This window comes from Canis lupus, chromosome 17, assembly GCF_048164855.1.
Source record: "Canis lupus baileyi chromosome 17, mCanLup2.hap1, whole genome shotgun sequence".
Classification (NCBI taxonomy): domain Eukaryota; kingdom Metazoa; phylum Chordata; class Mammalia; order Carnivora; family Canidae; genus Canis; species Canis lupus.
Genome location: NC_132854.1, coordinates 47,176,155 through 47,203,197, shown reverse-complemented (window position 1 = coordinate 47,203,197; position 27,043 = coordinate 47,176,155). Strand labels below are relative to the sequence as shown.

The 27,043-nt window shown below is 32.3% G+C and overlaps 1 long non-coding RNA gene across 2 annotated transcripts in view; it reads right to left on the bottom strand.

Moving 5' to 3' along the window:
- Positions 1–27,043, bottom strand: part of LOC140608068 (uncharacterized) — a 247,623-nt gene that overhangs the window by 63,994 nt on the left and 156,586 nt on the right. For both annotated transcript variants that reach the window (XR_012010030.1, XR_012010029.1), the window contains one exon: positions 5,959–6,015. This is a non-coding gene — a long non-coding RNA (uncharacterized lncRNA). The remainder of the gene's footprint in view (positions 1–5,958; positions 6,016–27,043) is intronic.

The window sequence follows — 27,043 nt, the reverse complement described above, 5'->3', positions numbered from 1 at the left end:
AGATGGGCCCTATTTTCAAAGACATTAAATGGGAAAGTTAGAAATTAATGGATTCTAAAAAACTCTCTTAGTATCTGTAAACTGATTTACTAAATTTAGAGACATACTTAAATGAGTTATACAGTATGCCATTACTCTCAGATAATAATGTATATATTTATAATTTATTGGCATCTCAGTGTTATAAATTTAATTTTCAGGATTTTTATTCATCATATCATAAAACAGAACTTGGAGTTTGAACTTGGTGATAAGGATAGCAATTTATTTGATTGCATATCCTCCAAGCCACACCATCAAGCAATAGAGGAGATTATCTGAAAAATTTTATAATTCAACACTATATAAATTATATAAAATAATTTACATCAACAAAGGCAAATTATACATAATGGGGGGAAAATCCTATATTTTGAAGAAACTTAATAGGCAGGTAGATAGATCTATTTGTAGATGTAACAATATATACTTTCTGATAAGTATAATTATGCAGTAACCTTTTTATATTATTGGTTTACAATTTAAATACTGATTTTTCTTATACCACACTTGAATAGCCTTTATCTCTAGAGCATTCATGACATTTTTTTTTTCTTATAACTTCTCTTAGGCTGAGCAGTAACAGCTCTATCATTCTTTCTAATTTTTGCTACATGTTGCTTATCAAAAGTTTTTGTTCTTCTTTAGACACCTTCTTAAGCAAATGTTGTTTCTGCCTTATAGCTATTTCAGGCTCCATTTGACCTGACACAAATAAGATATACTCATACTGCTTTAAGTATCCCCTTAAGTTCTTGCTTTATTTTAAAGAAAACTATGTAAAGTAGGTGATTTTTAAATATTTTTTCCTATAATTATTTATACTCACTAAAATGTTGAAGTACATGTATATATTTTAAGTTGAATTATAATGCTTAAAAATAGTATTTTTATCTCTTTCTTTAACCCATTTTTTCCTTACCTAATTATCAACTGATGGTTCCAGATTTATTTACAGAGTGAGTTTCTATTGATTGAGAAGGAGGTGAGATATAAGATAAAAAATGTAAGATACATATGATCCAGAATATGAATATTAAGCATTATTTCCAATGTGATGCACTCGATTATAAATGGCACACAGAATTTACAGCCTCTTTTTGCTTTGACTTCCACTAATGTCTTAAGATATTAAGAAGTCAATTACTTAAATAACCCTTGATTATTCAAAATGATAAATTGAAAGTTTAACATATATTTTAAAATATGTGTTCTCATTTCTAATGATAGCTTATAATAATTATTTCTGAACATTAAATAAAGATATTAAATTGTCTTTCTTTTAAATTGAATTAATATGAATTGGATTTAGATTCTGCAGGAAAAAAGTGCCCCCAAAGAATCAACATACATAAAATTTAAATGTCCTTAACAGCATACAATCTATCAGATCTTTCATTGGATCTCAGCAGTTAACTTGGCTCATCCCAATTTGTTCTGCATGAATATGTACATCTCAATCTACACAATAAGGATAGTAACCAAATGTATTGCAATGTACATGACAGGCCCACTCAACCAAAATTATGTCCTTCATCTTCTACAACTGGTAAATGTCCTGTTACGCATTGCTGAGAGTGACAATTTGTGTCTATGATCTGAATGTAGAATCTGACTTCATTTAATGTGTAAACATCAATAGGTCTGTACATTTTATCACTTGCTGACATTTATCAGACCTAAATACCATATACATTGAGGAAACTGTTTAATTGGAAACTGTGCCAAAGTTCTTGCTGAGATATGTTCTAATTATACATTTAACCTGAAATTTGTTCCTGTTGTATCTTCCCTCATTTCATTGTCAACTACATCCAGTGAGGAGAAAATAAAATTGTAACAATATTGTACCATATATGAATGAGAGAAAGACACAGAAATTTGATCACATTTTTAGAACGCAGATAACAGATTGCTCTATGTGGATAAAGCAGAATGGTGGAAGGTGCAGGCCTCTGAAGAGATGAAATTAGGCTTCCAACCTGTCACAAATGATGGTGAGAAGACAGGACTGCAACTCTTAGGAGGAATGTTTGAAGATAGTAATATTTGATTAAATAAATGTGTGTATGATAAAAACAAACAAAAAATAAATTCCAGTATGAACAGAATACACGGATAGACAATAAATTATAAAAAAATATTTGCAATGCTGCAGATAGAGTTATTATCTCTGATTTATAATAGTACTTGATAAATGAAAAGAAGAGTGTTAAATATTAGAAAATCTACAAAGTATCTGAAGAGGCAATTCACAAATCCTAATGAAAAGATACTTAAGCTCATTAGTTTTTAGAGTAATGCAAAGTAACAATGAGTTTTTTTTTTTTTTAACAATGAGCTTTCACATTGGAATCAGACTAGCAAAAATGTAAAACTCTTTTAATATATTTTTGGTGGAAGAGTATGCGTGTACAAAGGTGTTGTCACATATTGCTCATGTAAATGTAAATGTTTACAGCTTTCTAGTAATAGTTTGGGAAATATATATGTAGGAATATTTTATTTAATACATCAACCTCATTCTTGGTAACCTATCCCACAGGTACAATTGCACCAGTCTGTAAGGACACAAGCGCAATTATATTATGGTGACATTGTAGTTACAGAGAATCCTGGAATGAAGTGTATTTCTATTGATAAGAGAATAATTGTATAATGATAATATTATGGTGTAGTCACATATTAGAATATCATGCATGAATCAGAACAGTGAATTGGAAATATATCAAATGATTTGAAGTAATAGTATAAGTTATAATTGAATTAAGAAATGAACACACGTGGGATGTCTGAGTGGCTCAGTGGTTGCGTGTCTGCCTTTGGCTCAAGTCATGATCCCAGGGTCCCAGGGTTGAGTTCCGCATCAGGATCCCCACAGGGAGCCTGTTTCTCCCTCTGCCTATGTCAGTGCCTCTCTCTGTGTGTCTCTCATGAATAAATAAATAAAATCTTAAAAAAAAAAAAGGAATGAACACATGTGCTGACTATAATCTCATTTAGAATGAGAATAAATCCTTAGTGTAAACATGTTTATAATTATATAATATTATAATATGTATATTAAAGAATGTATAATTACACTAGCACAGAAAATGGTACAGAATATAAAATATCCTTACATTGATTGTGTTTTTGTGTTTGTGTTGAGTGTGGGTGTGAATGACTTGTGAGGAATGTAAGGAAAAGGTAAGAAAAAAGGCATGGAAAATTAAAACAGTAAAAAAATCATAAAAAAACCCACATCATTATGTATGATATTATGCCATGCATGGATTTACACAAATAATTGTGCAAGTAATGCTTTTTAGGAGGATATGGAAGAGAGTGAGCACTTCAAGCTGAGGAGTTAAAGAAAGTGGACTGAACACAATTACCTTCTGATAATCCATTAAATATTGTCCATAATGTCACAACTACATGAAGAGTGGGAAAAAGATGTAACAGACTAGAGATCTGATCACGTCTCTAAAGGTAGATAACTGATTGCTCTTTGTGGATGAAGCAGAGTGGTGGAAGCTGCAGACCTCTGTAGGAATGAATTAGGCTTTCAACCTGTCACAAATGGTGGTGAGAAGACATGGATGTTAACTCTAAGGAGGGATGTTTGAAGGAACTGAAGCTACTTAGGGAAATAGTTCTTGGGAAACCACAATGAATCTCTCTCTATTTGAACTACCACCTTGTGGACTAATTATTTGACTTTTAACATCCACATACTGATTCAAAAAAATAGCATGTTAATCAAATAAAACAAGCCTAATAAAAAAAATTGTGTGTTAGAGCCAATGGTTCTATAGAAGCATAAAGTGAAGTGAGCATTTGCCCTTGGAACTTGGATGCATTTGATTTCCCATCACATTGCCTTCTATATCCTATGATTATTATAACTCCAGTCTTTTTCTTCACTTAAACTTAGAGATAAAATCAACTGCCTATATATTCTAAATATATTTACATAAGTATTTTATGCTAAATAAAACTTTTTATCGTAAAGATGTCTGAAAAGGAACTATTATATCAACATACTCAAAATTTGTATACAAAGAAATTATGCATAACAAATGGTCAGTCTTGCGTAATTGGGGCACCATAAGTTAATGAAGGGGTTAATAGATGCCACTGCCACCAGGAAGAAAGTGAAAATTAAGATAGTTCTTCCACATATGTCTTAGACTCTTTAGGATCTAACTGGGTCCTTACTATGATTAAAAGGGAGAATTTTTTTTTTTTCAGTGAGGAGAGGGGCGGGGATGAAAAACAGAATAAGAAGTATGAAAATTAACATGCGTGTCTTCATTCTTGTACCTTAACTAATCAATAATGTAATTAATAATGCATACATCATAACACTTAAAATAGGTGAGTTTAAATCACTAAATAGTTGCAAATCCCATTTAAAGTATGTGATTTCATATTCCCAAATATGTCCAGCTACAGGCCAGGTTAATTCAGGAAAGGGTAGTTTTTTTCTGGTATAGTGAAAAAGGATTTTAAAAAGACAAATCTGTCTTTAAAATTTAGATGACCAAGTAAAGTAATTATTGAAAAATGAGGACTTCATGAACAGCATTTTCTTGGAGTGTACAATGGGTATGAAAATGAACTGGAAAGAGAAGAATTTGGAGTCCTGCTTAGTATATTCAGTTGAGACTATACGAATTTATTTGCTTTTGCTTTTGGATTAACTTTTATCTCCTCTACTAATCTGTGAGCTCGATGAAGATAAAGCCCGTGCATAATCTGCTCAGCAATATATTCCCCCTATCCAGCACATTGCCTAACCTTTAGCAGAGACCCAATTCTTTTTTTTTTTTTTTTGAGACCCAATTCTAAAGTAGTAAAAGCATTAATAAGAAAACTGTAATATAACTGTTTGCTCAATAGGATGGTGTGAATCATCATTGAAATAAATGACCAGCACTTTGTGACATGTGCCATTATTATTAGATGCCTAGTAAGTGGATATTTAAGTGCAGTTATGTGGTTACTCCTTTGAAATTATTAAATAGTCACATAAAGAGTAAAAGATCACATATTCAAACCAAATTAAAGCTATTTTTAAATTGAATATAGATGTATACAGCAGGCTAAAGAGAGATATTAGGAAGGAGGGAGTCTCTAAAGCTAATAAGGCTAACTTCTGAAGTTTGCAAAAGTGTGATAATATAATAGCAAGCAGAAAGCTAAGGTGAAAGGGACAAAGTTTGAAAGAGATACCTGGTAATATTTCCAGCCATAATAAAATAATTTGGCTACATGATTATAAGTAGTTTATTAGAATTTAAGCTATGTAAATTCAAGGACATCATCCATCCTGATTTTCATTTCTACAGAAACTGGAAGGAAATCTGGCAGGTATTAAATGCAGAATAAATATTTATTGAGTCAATTAATTAAATTGCTCTCCCTTGCACATTACCTTAATTGTATATCTTCAATTTAGAAAAGAAGCTTAACTGTAATATATATGTTTAATAAGTATATATTACATAATTAAGTGTATATACTTTATATATAAATATATAGCTTAAATTATAGCATAATGAGTCATTTTAATGATAATATTAAACATTAATACACTTAAATTTTACTTCTCTATTTCCTGTTACACTAATTTCATCTTTTTAATGTTGTTGATTTTGTTTATTACTCTATGGATAAATCAACTAATCCTTTTTCCTACATGTATTTTTACTCCCTTGGGCAATGAAATGGGTTAATGATGTGAAGATTTCAAGACACGAATCCCAATATGCATTACACATTAGGAAAACAAATATTAAAATGTAAATATCATGAAACACTAAATTTTATCCTATGAATATTCCCACAAATATGTATTTAAACCACACTTTTCCAGGTAAGTCAATAACTATAAACTTCTTTACAGACACAGTGTTCCTGTAGTAGACTCACCTCACAATCTGTAGCAATATTCAATCTCTATTCTCCACAGGTGAAGAATTTCATCATCTTAATAAATCCAGAAAGTAAGAAAGGATTATTTAAAATAAATAATTATTTTTTTAAAAAAGAATATGACTTATAATATTAAATTTTGATTTTATAAACATTTGAGAAATTGGATAAAAGTTATCCTTATCTATAAGTTTACATATTCTGAACCAAACTAGATGATGAGACTAAATTTATTCTAAAATTGTGGGTTATTTTCTCCTGTTTTCCTTTTTGTTTGAAATATTTCTGGCTACAGATAATTTTTTGTAGCAGGACTGAGTGGTGAGATTATATTCTTAGGGGAGTTCAGAGCCCTCAATAGCTGCTGAATGTTCGGTAACTTCTGTTGAGATGCCTGCAGTGATGATTCAAGCTGTCAACAGGTGCTGTTAAGCATTAATCCCTAGATCCCTTACACTGAATCCTGGCACCCAAATTCAAATCAGTGGATGTTCCTTGCTTGTTTCATTTTGTTTTAGAAACTTCTCCAGCCTGAGGTATTTATATTCATTAAATAAATTTTGCTGACTGCCTGTAGATATAGCAGGTGCTGTGTTCACTGTTAATTCACAAAGATGAACAAAACAGTCTTTAAAGATAAGGAGCTAATAGATTTGTAGGAGGCAGACAGAAAAATAAACATCTATAAAATGATATATAGGTTGGTATAGAGTTAGATACAGGATTTTTAAGGAAGTTAATGGAAAGTGACACATTTCAGGTTGGTAGGTAGTGGGAGAACTGAGGAAGACAAGAATGATTAAGATATTCTAAAGCCTAAACTGAGTCTGAAATTTAAGAAATGAATAGTAATGAACTTGGATAAGTGGAAGTAGGAAAGATTAATAGAGTGGATTGCATGAAAGAAAGAAGAAAAAGAGAATAAATTTTACTTTTTTGCCATTCTGAAAGAAACATAAGATTTTTCTTTTCAATTAAAGCTGAATGTCAAAGAGTTTGGTAGGGTTTATAAATAACCAACTGACTATTTACAGATTCTCACAATGAATGCATTCATCTTACACACATTTATGGTGTTCCCACTCTGTGAATTAGATATTATGCTAGTGGTGTGATTAGAGTCCTAAACAAGACTAACAAGCCCCTGCCATATTGGAGCTTGCATTTGAGAGAGAGTGACAGATAATACAATAAACAAGCAATTCAATCATATTTAATGGGAGTGGAGGGTTCTTTAGATTCACCAAGACATGCTGGACCTTGAGAAACATGCTAAGCTAAGAGCCAGAGGAAGAATATTCCAGTCATGGAAAAGGACAAACAAAACCCCTGTGACATAAATATCATGTTGAATTAGCTGTAATTCTCAGATTTTAGCATACATCAAATCACATATATTGTATAACTGAAATGTGCTAAGAGAGTAGAATTAAATGCTTTATCACACATATACAAAAACAAATATGTGAGGTGATGAAATGTTCATTAACTCAAAGGGGGGAGCCCTTTCACAATACATATGCATATCAGATCATTATGTTGTACACTTTAACTATTTTGTAACTTTACTTGCCAATTATACCTCAGTAAAGCTGAGGAAAAAAATCATATGGAAGACTTGTGAAAAAACAGTTGTTTGGCCCCTCAGCTAGAGTTTTTGAGACAACAGACTTGGGAGAGACTAGAGAATTTTCATTTCTGTAATAGTCCAGGGACTGACTATACTGGGAGAGCCACTGGGTTAGAGACACTGAAAGAGGTCTATGTGGCTATTGTGCACAAAGGATAATTTTATAAGCTGAAAAGGTTGAGCGTAATTCTATAAACTGAAAGTGTCATAGCAGTCAGATCACATAGACTCATACTGACCACAATAATTTGAGTTTATTCTAAGTGCCATGTGAAGACATTGAAGGTTTTTCAGCAGAGTAGTATTATGACCCAATTTACATTTTAAAAGTATCATTCCGGTTTCTATTAATAAAATGTGTCATAGTGTTGAAAGAGGTAAAATAGAGAGACTTATAGAAAATCACTGTAGTAGTCTAGATGAGAGAGAATAGCTTTTTGTGCAAAGAACGTGTCAGCAAAAATGAATTTGCTCAAAGAACAAATGTGGGGATTGACCAAAAGGGAGAATTTAATAATGACTCTTAAGTTTGGGGGTTGAGCATCTAGTGGCTCTATTAATGGGGAGAGAATAAAAATAGAAAAGTTCAATAAACATTCTCTTCCATTGTTAATGTTGTGAGACCATGACCACACTATAGTAGTGTGTAATGTTGTGAGACCATGACAATATTGATTTAGAAGTTGTGTAAAGAAACATAAAGATGATTGATTACCTGACAAGAGGAGATTTTGTTCAGAGATGTTGATAGAATCCTGGTTATAGTTGTCTAAAGAAAAAATAAGAAAAGTAGGCAACTGAGGAAAATACCTGTTGGTAAAACTTTCAAGATTATTTTTTTGGCAAAAAAAAAATGGACTAGTAACTAGAAGAAATTGTGGGTTCACTGCAGATTTTTAAGTTGAGAGATACCAAAATTAACTTCTGTATTTGTGGAAATGGTCAGCAGAGTAGGAAAGACTGATGTATGGTATAAAAGAAATAATGAAATCCCTGGAGAATGTTTTAGAAAATGGACTCCAAAGACAAGTGGAGACTAGCTTTTGATAGAATAAAGATCATTATTTTTCTTGAAACTGGAATCCAGATCGAAAATATGTTGCAGGTTGATACTAAGTTTGTTAGTAGAATTAAGATAAAAGATCATCCATTTGGTTTCCATTTTTCTCGGTAGAATATAATGTAAGGCTATGAGTTGAGAACAGATGAAAGAGATGAAGTTTGAAATAATTATCATGGATGTTAGACAGGTGAAATCATTTTGTAATTTTCATAGAATTTCATGGCAGTATTGAGCATTCGAAGTATGGAGTCATGAATTTAAATTGAACACATGTAGTCAGTATTCACTTTACCCAACAATTTTGAATATTGAAATGAAGGCAGAGAGAGAAAAATACTTGGTTTAAATAAGAGTTAAGATTTTGCTTGTAGTATAACAGAGGAAATGAAGGGAAACAATTGAAATATGTAGAAGGGGATGATTATAGTATTATACCATGGAATATAAGCTGGCAAGGTGAGAAACAATGACTAGAATAAATAGTTAATAGTAAATGATAGGTCAATGGATCAGGAGGTCTATGAACAGTTAAACTATAGTCATAGTTTAGGCATAGAGTCAGGGAACTAGAATATCAAATATACCCTTGATAAAAATGTCCATATAATAATTAGATTCTCTTGAAATACATTTTGCCCTCTTCCAAAGTTCCAGTAAGATATGCCTGACAGCAATTCAAATGTAGCATGTAAACCCTGATGTGGAGACATGATATTGGGGATTAGTACTAAAGAGAAAAACAGAGAAGAAGAAAAAAATCAGAGAAAAAGGAAAAGGAACACAATGATTCATTTCTTTTTTTAACATTATTTGGTCATAAAAGTTTATTTTATAAATTTGTGTTCACCGTGTTTAGCCTCAGATAAATATTTTACCACTTCCCTTAGTAGAGCAGGACAGAAAATAAATGTATGGATATTTCTGTACATTATTTATCATTAAATATGTATATAATTAAGAATAAAATTTAACTGTACCATTCTCATTCATTAGATAGTGCAAGTTACAATCAACATGATGAACTCATTTCTTGCCTTTCTTAATTTCTAAGATAGAAGGTCCTCTTGGGTTTTATTAACTGTAGTTTCTGAAAAGGCTTAAATACCAATAACACAAGATTGGTAAGTAAATGCTGTTAAACCTTTATTATTAAGTGCTTTGAACCATGACAAATGATACTGTAGAAGTACAATTATTTACATGGAAATATTGTCATGATGTGCTACTGAGAGACAAAAATATCAGCTTGAAAAAGAGTCGGTGAAGTATAATTTCAATTTTTTAAATGTTTGACTATATTACTGTGTATGGATGTACATATGCATGCAGGGAATAATTTGGATACACACATATAATTAACAGTTATCTCTAGGTAATATAATATTAATTTAGTACTATCTTTTCCTTCCATACTTTCTATTTTCTCCAATGACTATGTGTTACTTAAAAAATTTGGCAGGTTTATTTTTAAATCTTAAAAATAAAGTATTTTAAAAGCAGTTCTCAAAGACACTATATTCCAGCAATTGCACTACTAGGTTTTTACTGAGAGGACACAAAAATACTAATTCAAAGGGATAAATACACTCAATGTTTATAGCAGCATTAGCAACAATTGCCAAGTTATGGAAAGAGCCCAAATGTCCACCAACTAATAAATGGATAAGGAAGAGGTGATATACATATACAATGGACTATTAGCTAAAAAAAAAAAAAAAAAGGAAAGAAAAAGAAAAAAAGGAATGAAATCTTCCCATTTCCAGTGATGTGGATAGAGCTGGAGAGTATCATGATAAGCAAAATAAATCAGTCAGAGGAAGACAAATACTAAGTGATGAGTACTATGATTTCACTTATATATGGAATTTAAGAAACAAAACTAATGATCCTAGGGGAAAAAAGAGAGAAAACAAGAAACAGACTCTTAACTATAGAAAATAAGATCATCGTTACCAGAGGGAAGATTGGTGAGGGAATGGGTAAAATGGATGATGAAGATTAAGGAGTACACTTGTGAGGAGCACCAAGTGTTGCACGAAGTGTTGAATCACTAAATTGTACACCTGAAATTAATATTACATGGTATGTTAACTAACGGTAATCTAAATAAAAACTAAAAAAAGATACTATATTCCTTACTTGACTTTGATCTCCATATATTATACTGGATGCTTTGCTCCCCAAGCCATGCTAATCAAGAGATTTTTATAACCACATTAAAAAAGTAGTATTCAGGGCAGCCCAGGTGGCTCAGCAGTTTAGTGTCATCTTCGGCCCAGGGCCTGATCCTGGAGACCCGGGATCGAGTCCCCACATCGGGCTCCTTGCATGGAACCTGCTTCTCCCTCTGCCTGTGTCTCTGTCTCTGTCTCTGTCTCTCATGAATAAATAAAAAATATAAAAAAGTAGTATTCAATTGAAAAGTACTAAATATATGTGAGTATTTCTCTATTAGGACAGAAATGATATCTCATGGGAAATACACATGGGATTCATGTGTACGAATCCTTTCCATTCCATATTTCTTATTCAGCTTCCAGAATTATCTTTTCTGTCATCTTTTCTGAAAGATTTAAAGAAATCACAATCACTGGGAAAAAATGAGTTGCCTGAAAAGATTTTCTTATCTATAGAAAAAATAAAACATAAAAAATTAATACAAAGCATTCTGATAAGTTCTACTGTATAAATGAAATGTTCTTTTGTTTGTTATTTTTTTTCGCTTAACTGAATACTTTCTGAACTTTCTCTTTTCTTTTTCAGATTGTATTGTTGTCATTCTATTTTATCACTACACTGCTACTCTAGAATTATTCCATAAAAATCTATGATCATTCTATACCTTGCTTGCTTAGTATCAAATTAATGTTATGGGATTTATTTTTGTCATAATGTTTTAATGTCTACTTTTAGTCATTGTCTCTTCTACCTTGGGTCATAGGATGAGCCAAAAGTCTTTGAGTCTCCAAAACTACCCCAGTTGAGCTTGTGGTAATATTTTTAGTTTTAAATTGCAGTTCGTGATCATAGAGATTTTATTTTAAAAGTAATGTAACCTTTTTTTTTTCAAATAAACTCTATGGGAATTGGAAATATACATGCATAAAAGCACCATGTTATTCATAAAAGTCTATTTATACATTCATATTCATTGTACATTAATTATTTCAACCTAGATTTGCTTTGTCTAGCACGACTTTGACCTAAAACATTGCTGTCCTTCCACAAATATTCTCTATTAACCACAATTTCATCACTCCAAGAAGTTTACCAATGTATTAATACACAAAATTATCTCTTCCTTAAAAGGAAATATCAATTATAATAAAGCATTATATTATATATCATTATTTATCAATCAGAACAAGAGTAAATGAGCTGGCTCTCTAATGTTTTAAACTTGGTTTATCACATTATTCAAACACATACTCACACACACACACACACACCCCGAAGATGTTACTTCCAACAGTAGTCAGCCTTAGAAAGCAGCCTCTGATCCTGAAGGAGAAATCAGTAAGGTTTGAGCAGGAGTCCTGGTAGCAACAGAAGAATGAAGCAGGACATATTATTATTTCAAGAGCTCTGAAAATTAGTCATTAAAAATACATCCCATGAAACTCTATCAGATTCTGTCTGCTAGCCTTGCATAGAATAGAATCAAATATTTCCTAACATAATAATCAAAATGTTCAGGATGAAATAAAAAGTCACTTATGTCATGAAACAGGAAAACCACAATTTGAATGAGGAACGAAAATCAATTGATGACAATACTGAGATGAACCAGATGTTACAATCATCTGATCATAATTTAAATAGCATCACAAAAATATACTTCTCTAAATGTTTGAAACAAATAAACATAGAAAACTTCAGCAAAGATGTAAAAGTTTAAAAATGACTAAAAGAAAATCATAGAAATAAAAAAATATGATAACTGAAATAAAATCTCACCAGGTGGACATTGAAATGATTATAAACAGCAGATTGGAAGGAAATATTTGAAGATTACATATCTAATAGAGATTTTGCATCTAGAGTAAAAAAAAAAAAAACTTTCAAACCTCAAAAAGAAGAAAGAAAAAAAATTCCAATTATAAAATGTGCCAAAGATATTAGCAGGCATTTCACAAAAGAGGATATAGATATGCCAAATAAGTACATAAAAATGTTTAACATCATTAGTGACTAAGAAAATGTACATGAAAACCACAATATACCTATAGGAATAGCTAAAATAAAAAACAGCTACAACATCAAAAGCTGCTGAGCATGGGCGGCCAGGGTGGCTCAGCGGGTTTAGCGCCGCCTTCAACCCAGGGCGTGATCCTGGAGACCCTGGACCAAGTCCCACGTGGGGCTCCCTGCATGGAGCCTGCTTCTCCCTCTGCCTGTATCTCTACCTCTCTCTCTGTGTGTCTCTTATGAATAAATAAATAAAATCTTAAAAAAAAAAAACCTGGTGAGGATGTAGAGAGAGTTAATCACTCGTTCATTACTAATGGCAATGTAAACTGGTACAGCTGGACTTCAAAACAGTTTGGCAATTTCTCAAAAAATTCCACAAATAACTATCATGCAACCTATGTTTTATTTCACAGAAACAAAAATCTATGTTCATACGGAAACCTGAACATGAATGTTTATAGCAGTTTTTTTTTAGTGTTTGTATTTAAATTCCAGGTAGTTAATATGCAGTGTAATATTAGTTTCAGGTGTACAATATAGTGACTGATTCAACACTTCCAAAGAACACTGGGCGTATACCAAACTTTTTTTATAAAATTATTTTCAGTATTGTTATACGTGATTTTGTCACTATTTATAAGAAATGAGGGACATGTTTCTATTATCATTTTAATGATGTGTAAGCCAACACTCAGAAGGAGTCACAGTGTCATAATAAGTTTCGTTGAATAAGTTTAGTAACGGAGACAAGAGACATGTCAACACTCTTTGCACTGTATCTCACACACCCTCATCCCCCAAACAGGTTACTTTGATAAAAACAAGAGAAATAGCAGAAAATTTTAGCTACTTCTTTCAGGATTCAACTTCAATAGTTAATGTATTTTTTAAAATTTGGCACATTTTGGAAGTTCAAAGGCATTTTTTTGTTTATTGGAGTAGAATATGGATATAAAATCACTACATGACTGAAAAATCTAGTTGCTCTGTTAAAGTAAGGAAATATGGTATGGTAAGAAAGAGCAGAAGGGAATCATTAAAAACCATGCCAAAATATCATCCAGATAATCTCATATCAACCTATTTAATGTGACCCTGAACTGACTCATATGTAATTTCCCAGTATTGGTGATGACTATCTTGTGTTTATGTAGCTCTTTTTCAAAGGTCAGAGTTCGTAAGAATTCAATTAAGTCAGTCATGAGGGTCAGCTCATATTTACATGTGCTCTAATAGAACCAGGTGCCTTCTATAAAATAATGTTATTAAAACCATCACTCTTCTACTGTCTTTGATAAATCTGGTAGTCACTATGATTCATGGAAAAAAATAGATACAGTTTCCTTGCCAGATATAATTTTCTCTTTACATGTTGGGGCAAAACCATTCTAAGAGGCTGAACTGATGTGTTCTTAAAAATGGAAACAATCATCAAAGATATTTATTAATCTTTACAAGGTGCCTATCATTTAGCCTAAGAAACTTTGAAGCTGATTAATATAACTTGGCCAGAGAAACCAGTATATAAGTCAGATTTTTCATTCTCTTCCAGAATCACAAAACCATTATAGATCTTTTTAAACATACAGTGTTCCACAGGTGTTTTTTTTTTTTTTTTTTAAGAATACATTCAGTGTGGTCACACCATATATTATGTATAAACTCTTAGGAAGAATTGTGGTAAAATTTAATAGCGACACGTTATTATTGTGATAACTATACTTATTCTGAAGTCCTTAAGTAGGAGATTGAAGAAAGTATCTCTGATAGAACATTTACTGCTCAAGCAATTTTACTGGAACACTGAAGTCTTTTTCTAAAGGCCCTTAAAAACAGAACTTATGAAAAGATGAGTGCAAGGAAATGTCATTCTTTCGAAATACATTTCCTCAAGTTGCCATTTTATAAGTAAATTAGTTTTACTCACTTGCTCTTTCCCCTTTTATTGTACATGAAGTACTGTAAACCTGTATGCTAATGATCACCAGTTATATAAATGACAAAATGAGAAACCATTACGTGACAAACAAATAGCGGGAGTAGTAGCTGGTAAATAATGTTAGCCATTATATTCTATTTGCTGTTCCCAAAGTGTGACCTCCTAAGACAACCTTTGGAAATATGTTATCATTTGGAAGGTTAATCATATGCTAACAGCAATCCTTGGCAGAAAACACGATTTTGACACTACAGCTTTTTATGTTGCAAAAATCTCAAAAGTATTATAAATTCAACTTGAAATTACACAGAGCTATGACTTATCTTTATCATTGGATCTGTTGAATTCTAAAAGCTGGTCTATTTTCAACATGGCAGAGGCAACAATTCTTACATTTTCTGAGACATTTTCTTGTCCATCAATTTGCCATTAATAGCTAATACTTAAATGAAGTGATTGACCCAAGAAACATTGTTTCATTTTTCTTGACTATGCGTTCATAAACTTCCTTCACAATGAGTATATTTACTTTCTCATATACACCACAACTCCTCTGTCCTATTACAAAGGAATATTAAGCTTAGCAAGCTATAATATGTGAAACAAAGAACATATTCATGATCTTTAATACTAATAGGTTCAGGGATCAATAGGAAAGAAAGAGAAGGATGTAAAGTTTTGATGCAGGAAAAAAAAGATCATCTAAACAAGATATTTTTATTACTACAAGGGTGGAGAAATTAGACATTTTATAGACTGATAACAAGGGCTCAAGATGAAGACACAGTTACTTAAAAATCATTGACTTCAATTTTTTCTCTGCTGTCAGGTCAAGATTAGTGGAACTAAATAGCTCTATCAATACTGGATACAAAATTGGATACAATTATTCAAGATGCTTTGGGAAAAGAGTGGTGTTCATCTTTAAAAAAATTACTTAAGTCCTTCCTTTGCTAACTGAGAATAAGCTACATCCAAGATCTTGTCTCAAAATTTATCAATTCAAATATACATGCTTTAGGAATAGAAACTAAAATATCGAAGTTCAAAGGGCAAAAATTTCATAGAGAAAAGAGAATTAAGGAAACCAAAGCAGCAATCATTTATTTATTTGTTATGGAGATACTTTGTTGTTATCTGGTGTATAAATGCAATCAGAATCCGAATCCCAGCCTTTCTAAATGTTTAGGCCTCAATCTGCCAGGAACAACAGAAATTATATTTATATGTCACCAAACCTGAAGAGTTTGGCATGGCTCATAAAGTCTGTAAATATTACATATAAAAGTATGTGCAAGTATTGTCATATACAGAGGTAAAGCGCAGTGTAGATATCTCTTAAATATATGACAAAGGTAAATATTGACCTAATCATGGTTAGTAATCTCAAAACTGAAATTTAACCTCTTCTCGAAAAGGAAGAAAGGAAAGATTCACAAATAGAAAAGCAATCCAGACATTGAATTTAACTTTATTCTCTGTAAGACAAATCTAGGTGAAGAGCTGATGGGCTTATTTATACCCTAAAAAATTAAAATAAAATAAAAACACCAATACGAGTTGACTTAGCTGATAAACAGATGTGCACATCACATATAACCTGTTCATCTTTGGTATGGATTTCTTAAAATAAGCCATTAAGGATATTATTATTAGATGAGTTGAGAATTCTGAGAAGCCAGATTGGATTTGAAATGAAAAAGCATTGACAATGTGACTTATTAGGTTATTTCATCCAAACTGTTAGTAATGTAAAAAATAATTTTCTTTTTTTTTCCTTTCTTACAATAGCTTATTTAGTGCCTTTCCTGGGTATTATGCTGCACTGAACACTGGTTACAAGATTTCTTACTTATTTGAGTTTACAGTATAATAAGTGATACAGAAAGTTAGCAAGAGATTAAACACAATGTGATAGGTGTTATAACAAGGACAGTGCAGATTTTAGAGTCATGGATGGACACACAAGATGACATCTAAGCTCTAATCTGAAAGATAAGTAGGTGTCATACAAGTGATAAGTAGTTTTAGTTTTTTAGTGAGAGGAAAAATAATGTTGGAAACAGGAAGAGTTCCTCAAAAAACAAATTCTTAAAAGGAAGGGACATAGGGAAGTGGGCTAATCTAAAAGATAAGGATACAAAGTCTTTTAATCCATAACATCCAGTTTATTTTCCCAAAAGCAATAAGAAGCCACTGAAATTTTTAAGCAGGGGTAGCATTAAGAGATTTTGTTGTTGTTGGAGATAATTCCTTATGTTCTGTAATAAATGGATTAGAGAATAAAAAACAAAAGTATATATATATTAGTGATATTAAAGTAGTATGGAAGAGATGTAAATGATGTGTGTCTTTGGGAAAGGATAGTGGGGAATAAGAAAGAAGAGTGGATTTGAATCATACTTTTTTTATTTTTTTAAGATCTATTTATTTATTTTAGAAAGCAGGCAGAGGGGAGGGGCAGAGGGAAGGAGAAACTTAAGCAGACTCCGCAGTGAACACAGAGCCCAATGCAAGGCTGGATCCCAGCACCCTGAGTTCACAAGAGCTTGAAACAAGAGTTTCAACTGAGCTGACACCAAGAGTGGGACACTCAAATGACTGCCCCACCCAGACACCCCTAGGTCATACTTTAGAGGAAAACTTAGAATGATCCTGTGATCAACTAGATCCAGGGTAAAAAAAAGAGTGAGACAATTCAACAGTAATGCCTAGATTTACAGTCTAAGAAATATTATAAGCTAGCTACTATAAATTATTCTTGGTAAGTATAAATATACCTTGAAGATATAATAAATCTGCTGAGTATTAAAATACAGAATTTTATATCAATTAGATTTATAATATTCTTCACAAATGTCCAGTTATAGAAATAATAAGCATTTTTATTCAATATCCAACACAAATTGGCTATAAAACACACACACACAGACACACACACACAGACACACATACGGTCATCTCTAAAAGAACAACAGGAAATTATCCTTCTCAATTTCTATAAAAGGAAAAGTATTTTTCTCCAAATTTCAAAGTCAACTAAGGTGTCCAGATGAGATAAACCTGCATATGTAAATATAGTCAGTTTGATTTTAACTTTAGATTCATTCTTGGAATTTTTTTCTAAGATTTTTCCAAGAATAAATAAATAGAATATATATTCCCAGTAATACATTCAATAATAACCTCTTCTCTTTTTTCCAATGGACTTTATTTTTTAGAGAAGCTTTTGGATTTTCTACATTGATGGTGGTGTTAACAGAGAATGAAGGGTTTTATTTCTTCCTTTCTAATCAATGTATCTTTCATTTCTTTTTTTTTTCTTGTCTTATTGCATTAGCTAGGATTTCAAGCATGATCTTAAAAAGTGGTGGTGAGAGGTGGCATCTTTGCCTTGTACCTGATGTTAGTGGCTTGAGATATCTCACTATGTTGTATGATATTAGCTATTGGGTTTATAAAGAAGTTATTTTTACTTTTTATCAATTTAATAATGCTACCCTCTATTCCTAGTTTATAATGAATGGATATTGAATTTTGTCAAATGCTTTTTTTTCTGTTTCTATTTCTGTTTCCATTATATGATTGTTCTTCTTTAGCCTTTTGATATGATGGATTGCATTAGCTTATTTTTTGAATGTTGAACTAGCCTCGCACAATGGGGATAAATTCCATTTGGTCATAGTCTTTAATTCTTTTTATGCATTATCGGATTTAATTTGCTATTTTGTTGAGGCCCTTTGCATCTATATTTATGAGACATATTGATATATAGCTTTCTTTTCTTGTAATGTCTTTGCCTGGCTTTAGTATTGGGACAATGCTGATTTTGGAGAAGACTTAGGAAGTATTTCCTTTCCTATCTTCTGAAGGACATTATAGAGAATTGGTATAATTCCTTCCCTAAATGTTTGCTAAAATTCACCAATGAACCCACCTGAAGCTGGTGCTGTTTTGGAAGTTTATTAATTGTTGATTCAGTTTATTTAATAGACAGATGCCTATTTATATAATGTATTTCTTCTTGTGTGAGTTTTGGCAGATTGTGTATTTCAAGGAATTGGTATATTTCATCTAGGTTATCAAATTGTGGGTAGAATTATTCATAGTATTCCTTATCCATCCCTCTCAACGTACATGGGACCTATAGTGATGTCCACTTTTTTTTTATTTCTCATGTTAATAATTTGTTGTTATGTCTTTTATTCTTAGTAGCCTGGTAGAAGCTTATTGATTTTATTGAACTTTTGGTTTGCTTGATTTTCTCTGTATATTTCCTATTTTCAATTTCATTAATTTTTGCCCTAATTTTTATTATTTCTTTTCTTCTGCTTATTTTGAATTTAATTTACTCTTCTTTTTACAGTTTACTAAAGTAGAAGCTTAGATAATTGATTGTAGAATTTCCTCTTTTTTTCTAGTATGTACATTCACTGCTTTAAATTTCCCTTTAAGCATTGCTTTCATGGCATCCTTTTTGCTTTTGCATGAAATCCCATTGCATGTACCATATCATGTAGCACATATGCTGATCAAATCATGTGTTTGTGTTCTGCACTATATTATAAACTTCACTAGGGCAGAGCTTGCCTTATTTACCTTTGCATTTTCGGTATCAAATACAGCTCCTGGAACAAACTGGTGTTCAATATATAAATATTGTACTAAATGAAATTGGATAAAATATAGTATACTTTTATAGTTATCAGAGATTCATAGATGTATTTAGAAATTCCAGGTAATATAGAAAAAAAACTTTCAGATCCTAGTAATTAATTAGTGGAAAATATGATAATAGAATCTTAGAATACGAATAAAATTCAGAAATCTATCGCAACCTGTACTTATTACTACACAAATCTCTCTTAGCATCTTGACCCATGCTCTTTGAACATTCCACATTCTCTATTGTTCTTCTAGCAATGCAGAGAACATTGTAGACAGCTTTATATACTGGTAAAAAAGTTCCACTACTTGAACCTCTTTTCTAATATTGTGACCAAATCTCCCAAATTCTACCCAGAAATATGATTTAATCTTTTACTCTCTTTCACATTAGAGTCCTTTTTACCCTCAACTCTTCACATTTTAATGGCTTACTGACATTTAATCAACAAAACTCCCATGTTCTTTTTTAATATTTGCTATAGTCAATACAAATACACTATATTCCAAATATAAACAAGTGTGTATTAGCTGTGTATCTGTAATATGTGTGCTTTTAATGAATTCACATATAGGCCTATTAAACATTTTGCTATCTTACAACATCAACTGTATCTCTCTTTTTTGTAGAGTTTTAAAATTTGCTAGCCACTCTTGGTTTATTTGATTCTACATTTTCCTTCATTCTGGTTACAGATAAAAGTGACAAACAGAACAGGACCAACTCAGAGTTCTTCCAGGTGAAAAGTAATCTATTGTGTTTTGGTACAAGTTACACATCCAACTCTCTTGTTCCAGTTCATAATATTTTCTTTGTCTTTAGGAAGAGTAATAGATACTGTCTCTCTTGTCCATTTTTTATTTTTTAAAGATTTTATTTATTTATTCATGAGAGACAGAGAGAGAGAGAGAGAGAAGAGAGAGAGAGAGAGAGAGAGAGAGAGAGAGAGAATGAGAGGCAGAGACACAGACAGAGGGAGAAGCAGGCTCCATACAAGGAGCCTGACATGGGACTCGATCTCGGGTCCCCTGGATCACACTGTGGGCTGCAGATGGCGCTAAACTGCTGAGCCACCGGGGCTGCCCATTGTCCCTTTTTTTTTTTTTTAAATCTATTTTGTCCTGTTCATTTTAAGTATTTTGAATTTCCTCAACAATAGGCATAATCTAAGTAGTCTGTTCCTAATCAGCATTACAGCTGTCACCTATTTCCTTAGTCACATATTACTTTTCTAGACCCTTTCAATGTAAGGCTGTAGGACAAACTTTCTGAGAAAACATGAATAGGTAAGCCAATATTAGAGTGGTATAGTATGACTTTGTCTCCACAAGTACATTCTTTCAGTATGTTCATCATCTTTTTTTTTAAAGGAGAAATTTTTTAAAAATGTCTTTGGTAGAAACGTCAGAGATTATTGGAAAAACTATTATGTCTTCTGTGTATGGGAAACAGCCTTCAGAAAAAGGAACAATAAAATAAGACACTTGTATCATTCTCAAAGAATGTGAAGAAAAGCACAACAACTTCATGGCATTATAAATGCAAGTTCTAATGAGGCTAAGCAATGAAAATTCCAGTTTTCACATTACATAAGAGAAACTGATGATCATAGAGATACAATATCGCAGAAATTATGAATGGCAATCTTTTCAAACTATTTTTCTTATTATAACATGATTCCTTGTTATTTTTGTGTGTAGTCCACATGTATAAATGTGAAACAAGAATATATTGAAAAGGATATGAACAAATAAGTACCAATGCTTAAGTAGTGATTGATAAAACCCTATCACCTCTGGGTTTACATGTAGATGCTTTTCCTTTTATGTAACTGGTAAGTGGTAATATTGCCTTGAAAAAGATTTATCCTCAGCCATCAGCAATAAAACAGGCTTGATGTAACAGAAGTAAACATGGATAAATATTAAACATATTATTGTTAGTACTGTTATGCTTCAGAGCATAAGCAAAATCTTTCTTCTACATTTTAAGTGCCTATATTTAATCTCTTTAGTGTTTAGTTTTACATTTAGATTCTTTCAAACCCAATTTTATGACTTAAAATGTTTTGTAACTTAATATTCTAATGTCATTATAAAGAACACTAAAGAATCAATTGAAGGAATGCTAAAAACAAAGAAAAGAAAAAGAAAAAAAAGAATTCAAAAGTCCCACCTGCTGAAGAAAAATGTTCTCTTTATGTGAGTTCAGATGCTTGGCACGTTTACATATGTAAAGAAATTACATAGTACAGAAATTATGTGCCAAATTTTCATCCCATGAGATTTGCTAGCAACTGCATATGAGAAGAATCAAGTTTAGATAGAAAACATGTTATTTAAGAAATAAGAGGGGCAGACAGTTCATGAATTATTATTATATTTGTTCATTAGCAATTATAGATTCTGCATATTAGCTGCAGATAGCTAGAAAACGATGATTATAAACATTCTGAGAAAATCAAGGTGATGCATAAATGCTGAATAACAATAAGCACAAAGGTTATGATAATAACAAAACGATGGCTGGTGACTTCAGCATTTTTAGTTTGCTATTGTAATCTGTTTAAAAGCTTTTATTAGATAATTTGATGTGCTTCTGAGATGAAAAATTAAGGTAGGAGACAGGGAGGCCATTAAGAAAAAAATCCCCAGAGAGAAAGGAACATTGACAACCTTTGAAGAACCAGAAAAATATCATATTAAAAAAATCGTTGATGGCATTAGAATTACTTAGCCTTGAATGAAAACACTAAAGATGACAATAATTTTCTTCAGATATGGGAGAGGTTTCCATAGAGAGGACTTTTATAAGCACTTCAAATAAATCTAAATCTCTTGCTTGAATAAATTTTTGATGGTCAGAGATGCGATAAAATTACAGTAGCAAAGGCCTTATTAGAATAGAAGAGGTATAAAAAAGTGTTTGCTCATGAGCAATTGAGAACAAGGATTATTTGTGATCTTATTATCCTATATACATGAACTTGAGCAAAATCTTAGAGTTTCGTTACCAACAAATTTACCAGTAAATTGACTAGATATTGCTTTTGGTAACTTCTGATTCTAAAATGACATTCTTCGTATCTGATGGACCTTATTATTGCATGCCATGAGGATGCTGCAAGTTTCATAATCAGTGTGACAGAGCTAAATATGAGAAGATGATCTAAACTTTTTTCTTAAAGATTATACTTATTTATTTGGAAAGAGTGAGGAGCAGAGGGAGAGAAAGAGAATCTGAAGCAGACTCCCCAGTGAACTTGGAGCCTGAATTGGGGGTAGATCTCACAACCCTGAAATCATGACCTGAGCCAAAAACAAGAGTCACATGCTTAACCAACTTATCTACCCAGGTGCCCTGAGAAGATGATCTAAATTTTTAATATACATTATTATGCATATGTTTAATAAATATTCAGTATGTAATAATTCAATGCAAGACTAAAATTAAGTTATAGATAATTGATCAAGTATAGTTCTTACACTCCATGATGCAGGAGTAAGAAATGGACTCTGATTCCTTACACATCATGTATCCTTGATCAAGCATGTATAGTTTTCTGCAGAATTAAACACAAATCCATGGACAAGTTACATCTTTTGCAATGAGACTTCTTAAAAAGTAATAAATTTGATATGTAAAGACAAAATCTATCATTGTTATGGACACACACACATTCAGGGTTATTTTTTATGTAGACTTTCTCTATAATTATCACCATTGAGAATGATGGAACAAACTTGACGGAATCATCGTTATCTTAGAATCCACCACATGAAAAGTGAGATTTGCACTGGAATCCCTATTAGTTAGTATTTTACTCCTGTTATATAATTTGGGGCCAGTTATATATTTCTAGTACTCTACATTTCTTTAGCTCTTCAAAAAAGGAAATAATCTGCAGTACCTTTGCCTTTAAATTAATTTTTACTTTTTTCTTAGTTTATATGAAGGATTTATGTTATTACGGTAATTAGCTATTGCCAAGATGTCATACAAATCTGAATCTATCTGAATTCTTTCAGAACACTAGGCACAAATGAGAAGTTCAAGAAGTTATGATCTTTCAGATTTAATGGAAGTGACCACTACTTTTTCTAGCCTTCATGAACAACAGTGCCTGTGTTACCATAGGATTGGGTTGTGGTAAGAAATGAATTTTCTATTATATTTCCAGTTATTTGCAAAAGTCATGCAAAATATATAGTTTTAAGTAGAAATTTAGAAGATACCATAATATCAAATTAAGCTGATAAGATTCTGTGAACTGGGTCAGTCTCTCTTATGTTATACTGGGAACCAAATAGCCCCAAGTTTTAAGGAACATGCTGGCACTGACTCTGGCTCCAACACTAGACATAATAATAGCAGTAACAACAAAAAGGGGAGAAAGGACCTGATCTTCAGACAACCAGCAGCATGGGGATAATCATATGATTTCAGTTGAAGGCTGCAAGAGCTCAATGTCAATCCAATGTTTGGGTCATTCAGTACAAGTTAATGGTTTATTTATTTGGCTGATGATGCCTATGATAGGATCAGTGTTTTGAACATATTTTGTGTTGTTTGACAAGAGCCAGGAGACACAACAAAGATAGAAGAAAAGCCTCAGGAACAAAACTAAGTAGATAGCAAGTGACAGAAAGCCTTAAAGAATACATGAGAAGCCAGTGCCAGAAGTATCCGTGATAACGAATTAGAATAGTTATCTTTAAAACTGCACTGATATTGGTGAGTCATGGGGATTATAAATAAATACAAACATTGTGAGCTATGGTAGATAACAAGCTAGCCAGTGATGATGAAATACAAGAGAGGGGAAGTTTACATCTGCATGGGAGCACAAGTTCACCTGCGCTCCTCGATATGGGATCTGATTCGCGTGCTACTCGGATGCATGGCAACAGAATACGTCTCCACAACAACTACATGTAGAGATATATAGATTCTGCTGCTCACATAGGAATATCCGTGAGTTGCAATGTTTCTCAACCCTGGTTGAAATTTAGGCTAACTTAAAACGCTTTTAAAACATATAAATGCAAGTATCTCACCTTCAGAGATTCCAATTTAATTGGACTGTGGTTGTTCCCCTATTGATTCTAATGAATAGCCAGAGTGAGAATCCTCAGGCTCAGGCATATCGTGCTACACACTACAGATTTAAATATGTCTCTACAGCCACAACCACAGCATGTGATGGAGAATTAAGATAGAAAATGTAGAAGGAAGATGTAGATATACATGTTCTATTTTTAGAAAGACATCTATTAAAAACGCTTCAAAGTATGCAGAGTGTTTCTTCTAAATTTTGTTTTGGACGATGGGTTTTTAGATAAATAGGCTTATTGCGATCTAAACAATGTTTACATGCATTATATTATTCTAGCTATCCCGCCTTCAGAATTATTATTTTATCTATGGATTGAAAGAGTTTAAAGAATTGAGTCCTTATTTAAAAGCAAATATTAATAGCAAAGCAAAGTCTAAATTTGACATCGTTTCAATTCCATTTTCTTTTAATCTGCTTAGATATTCACATCCCATGTAACTATTAATTCACTTAATAGTTCCTCTTTTAAATAACCTTTTTATTTTAGATAGTTTTATATTTACAAAATGTTGTGTAGACAAAATTATCATGTATCCCAAATCCAGTTTCTCCTATCATTAACATCTTAACATTAGTATAATCCACTGGTCACAATTAATGAATGAATATTGATTTGTTACTATTATTAACTAATCCCAGACTTTATTTAGTTTTATTTTATTTGTATTTAATTTTCTTCTTCTGTTTCAGGATCCCATCCAGGATGTTACATTACTGTTAGTTTCCATATGTTCATAAACTCCTCTTGGCTGTGATAGTTTCTTAGATTTCCACTGTTTTTGATGACCATGACAGTTTGTGGATTACTTATCAGTTATTTTGCAAAGTGCTTCTCAGTGGGGCTTGCCTGATATCTTCTTATGATTAGATTTGGATTATGGATTTTATGGAAGAAGACCAGAGAGGTGAAGTGCCATGTTCATCACATACATTCAAGAGTATAGTATCAACATGACAGCACTGTTGATGCTGACTTTGATCACCTGACTTGAGGTGCTGTTTGTCCCATTTTTTAAGATTTTTAAAAAATTTATTCATGAGAGAGAGAAAGAGAGAGAGGGAGAAAGGCAGAGGCACGGCAGAGGGAGAAGCAGGCTCCATGCAGGTAGCTCGATGTTGGACTCAATTCTGGAATTCTAGGACCACATCTTGAGCCAAAGGCAGATACTCAATTGCTGAGCCACCCAGGCATCCCGTGTTTGTCAGGTTTCTTGATTGTAAGGATCCGTTTTTTCTCCCCCTTCTTTATTGTACCCTTGGAATGAATTTACAAGGGGTAAATAAAACCAAATAAATTTTAAAAATATATAATAATGATAATGGTAATGATAATGATAAGGAATGCTAGAGGGACACAGGACCTAACAGCAAGAGCTCCTAATGGACAAATCATGGATTGATTTCAGCAACAATATTAACAAAGTGGTATTAAATTATAACCTAATATATAACATAAATATCGGTGAGATATTTATACTGATATAAACACTGATGTAAATAAGTGATTGAATAATAAGTAAATGAGGAGAATAGGTAAATTTGCTACACAAAAGAATCCCCAAAATGTATGCAGATATGCTCTTCTCCAACAAGAGGGCATAATTTCCCTGCCCGTAGTGTGGGCTAATTCTATTATTTTTAACATCTAATGTTAGGCAAAAATTTTCAGGAAAATTTCATAGTTTAGAAGTCTGTGCAGTGGGGATTTACCCCAAAGATACAGATGCAGTGAAACGCCGGGACACCTGCACCCCGATGTTTATAGCAGCAACGTCCACAGTAGCCACACTGCGGAAGGAGCCTCGGTGTCCAACAAAAGATGAATGGATAAAGAAGATGTGGTTTATGTATACAATGGAATATTCCTCAGCCATTAGAAACGACGAATACCCACCATTTGCTTCGACATGGATGGAACTGGAGGGTATTATGCTGAGTGAAATAAGTCAGTCGGAGAAGGACAAACATTATATGGTCTCATTTATTTGGGGAATATAAAAATTAGTGAGGGAATAAAGGGAAAGGAGAGAAAATGAGTGAAAATATCAGTGAGGGTGACAAAACATGAGAGACACCTAACTCTGGGAAATGAACAAGGGGTAGTGGAAGGGAGGTGGGCGGGGGGATGGGGTGACTGGGTGATAGGCACTGAGGGGGCACTTGGCGGGATGAGCACTGGGTGTTATGCTGTATGTTGGCAAATTGAACTCCAATTAAAAAAAAAGAAGTCTGTGCATATGATTCCATCACTCAAATCTAGCTTTAAATGCATTGTTAGTTGAAATGTTCATAGATATCTGCTTTTAAAAAGTAAATGAATACGTCTGAAGGCTTCTGGTTAAATACTCATAAAACATATGTTCTTTCTAAAATGTTTTTACTGATCTGAAAACAGAACTTAGAAATCTTAGAGAGTCGAAATATTTAGCAAACATAATAAGAATATGCCAAGTTATCAATATTGTTAGACCATTTAT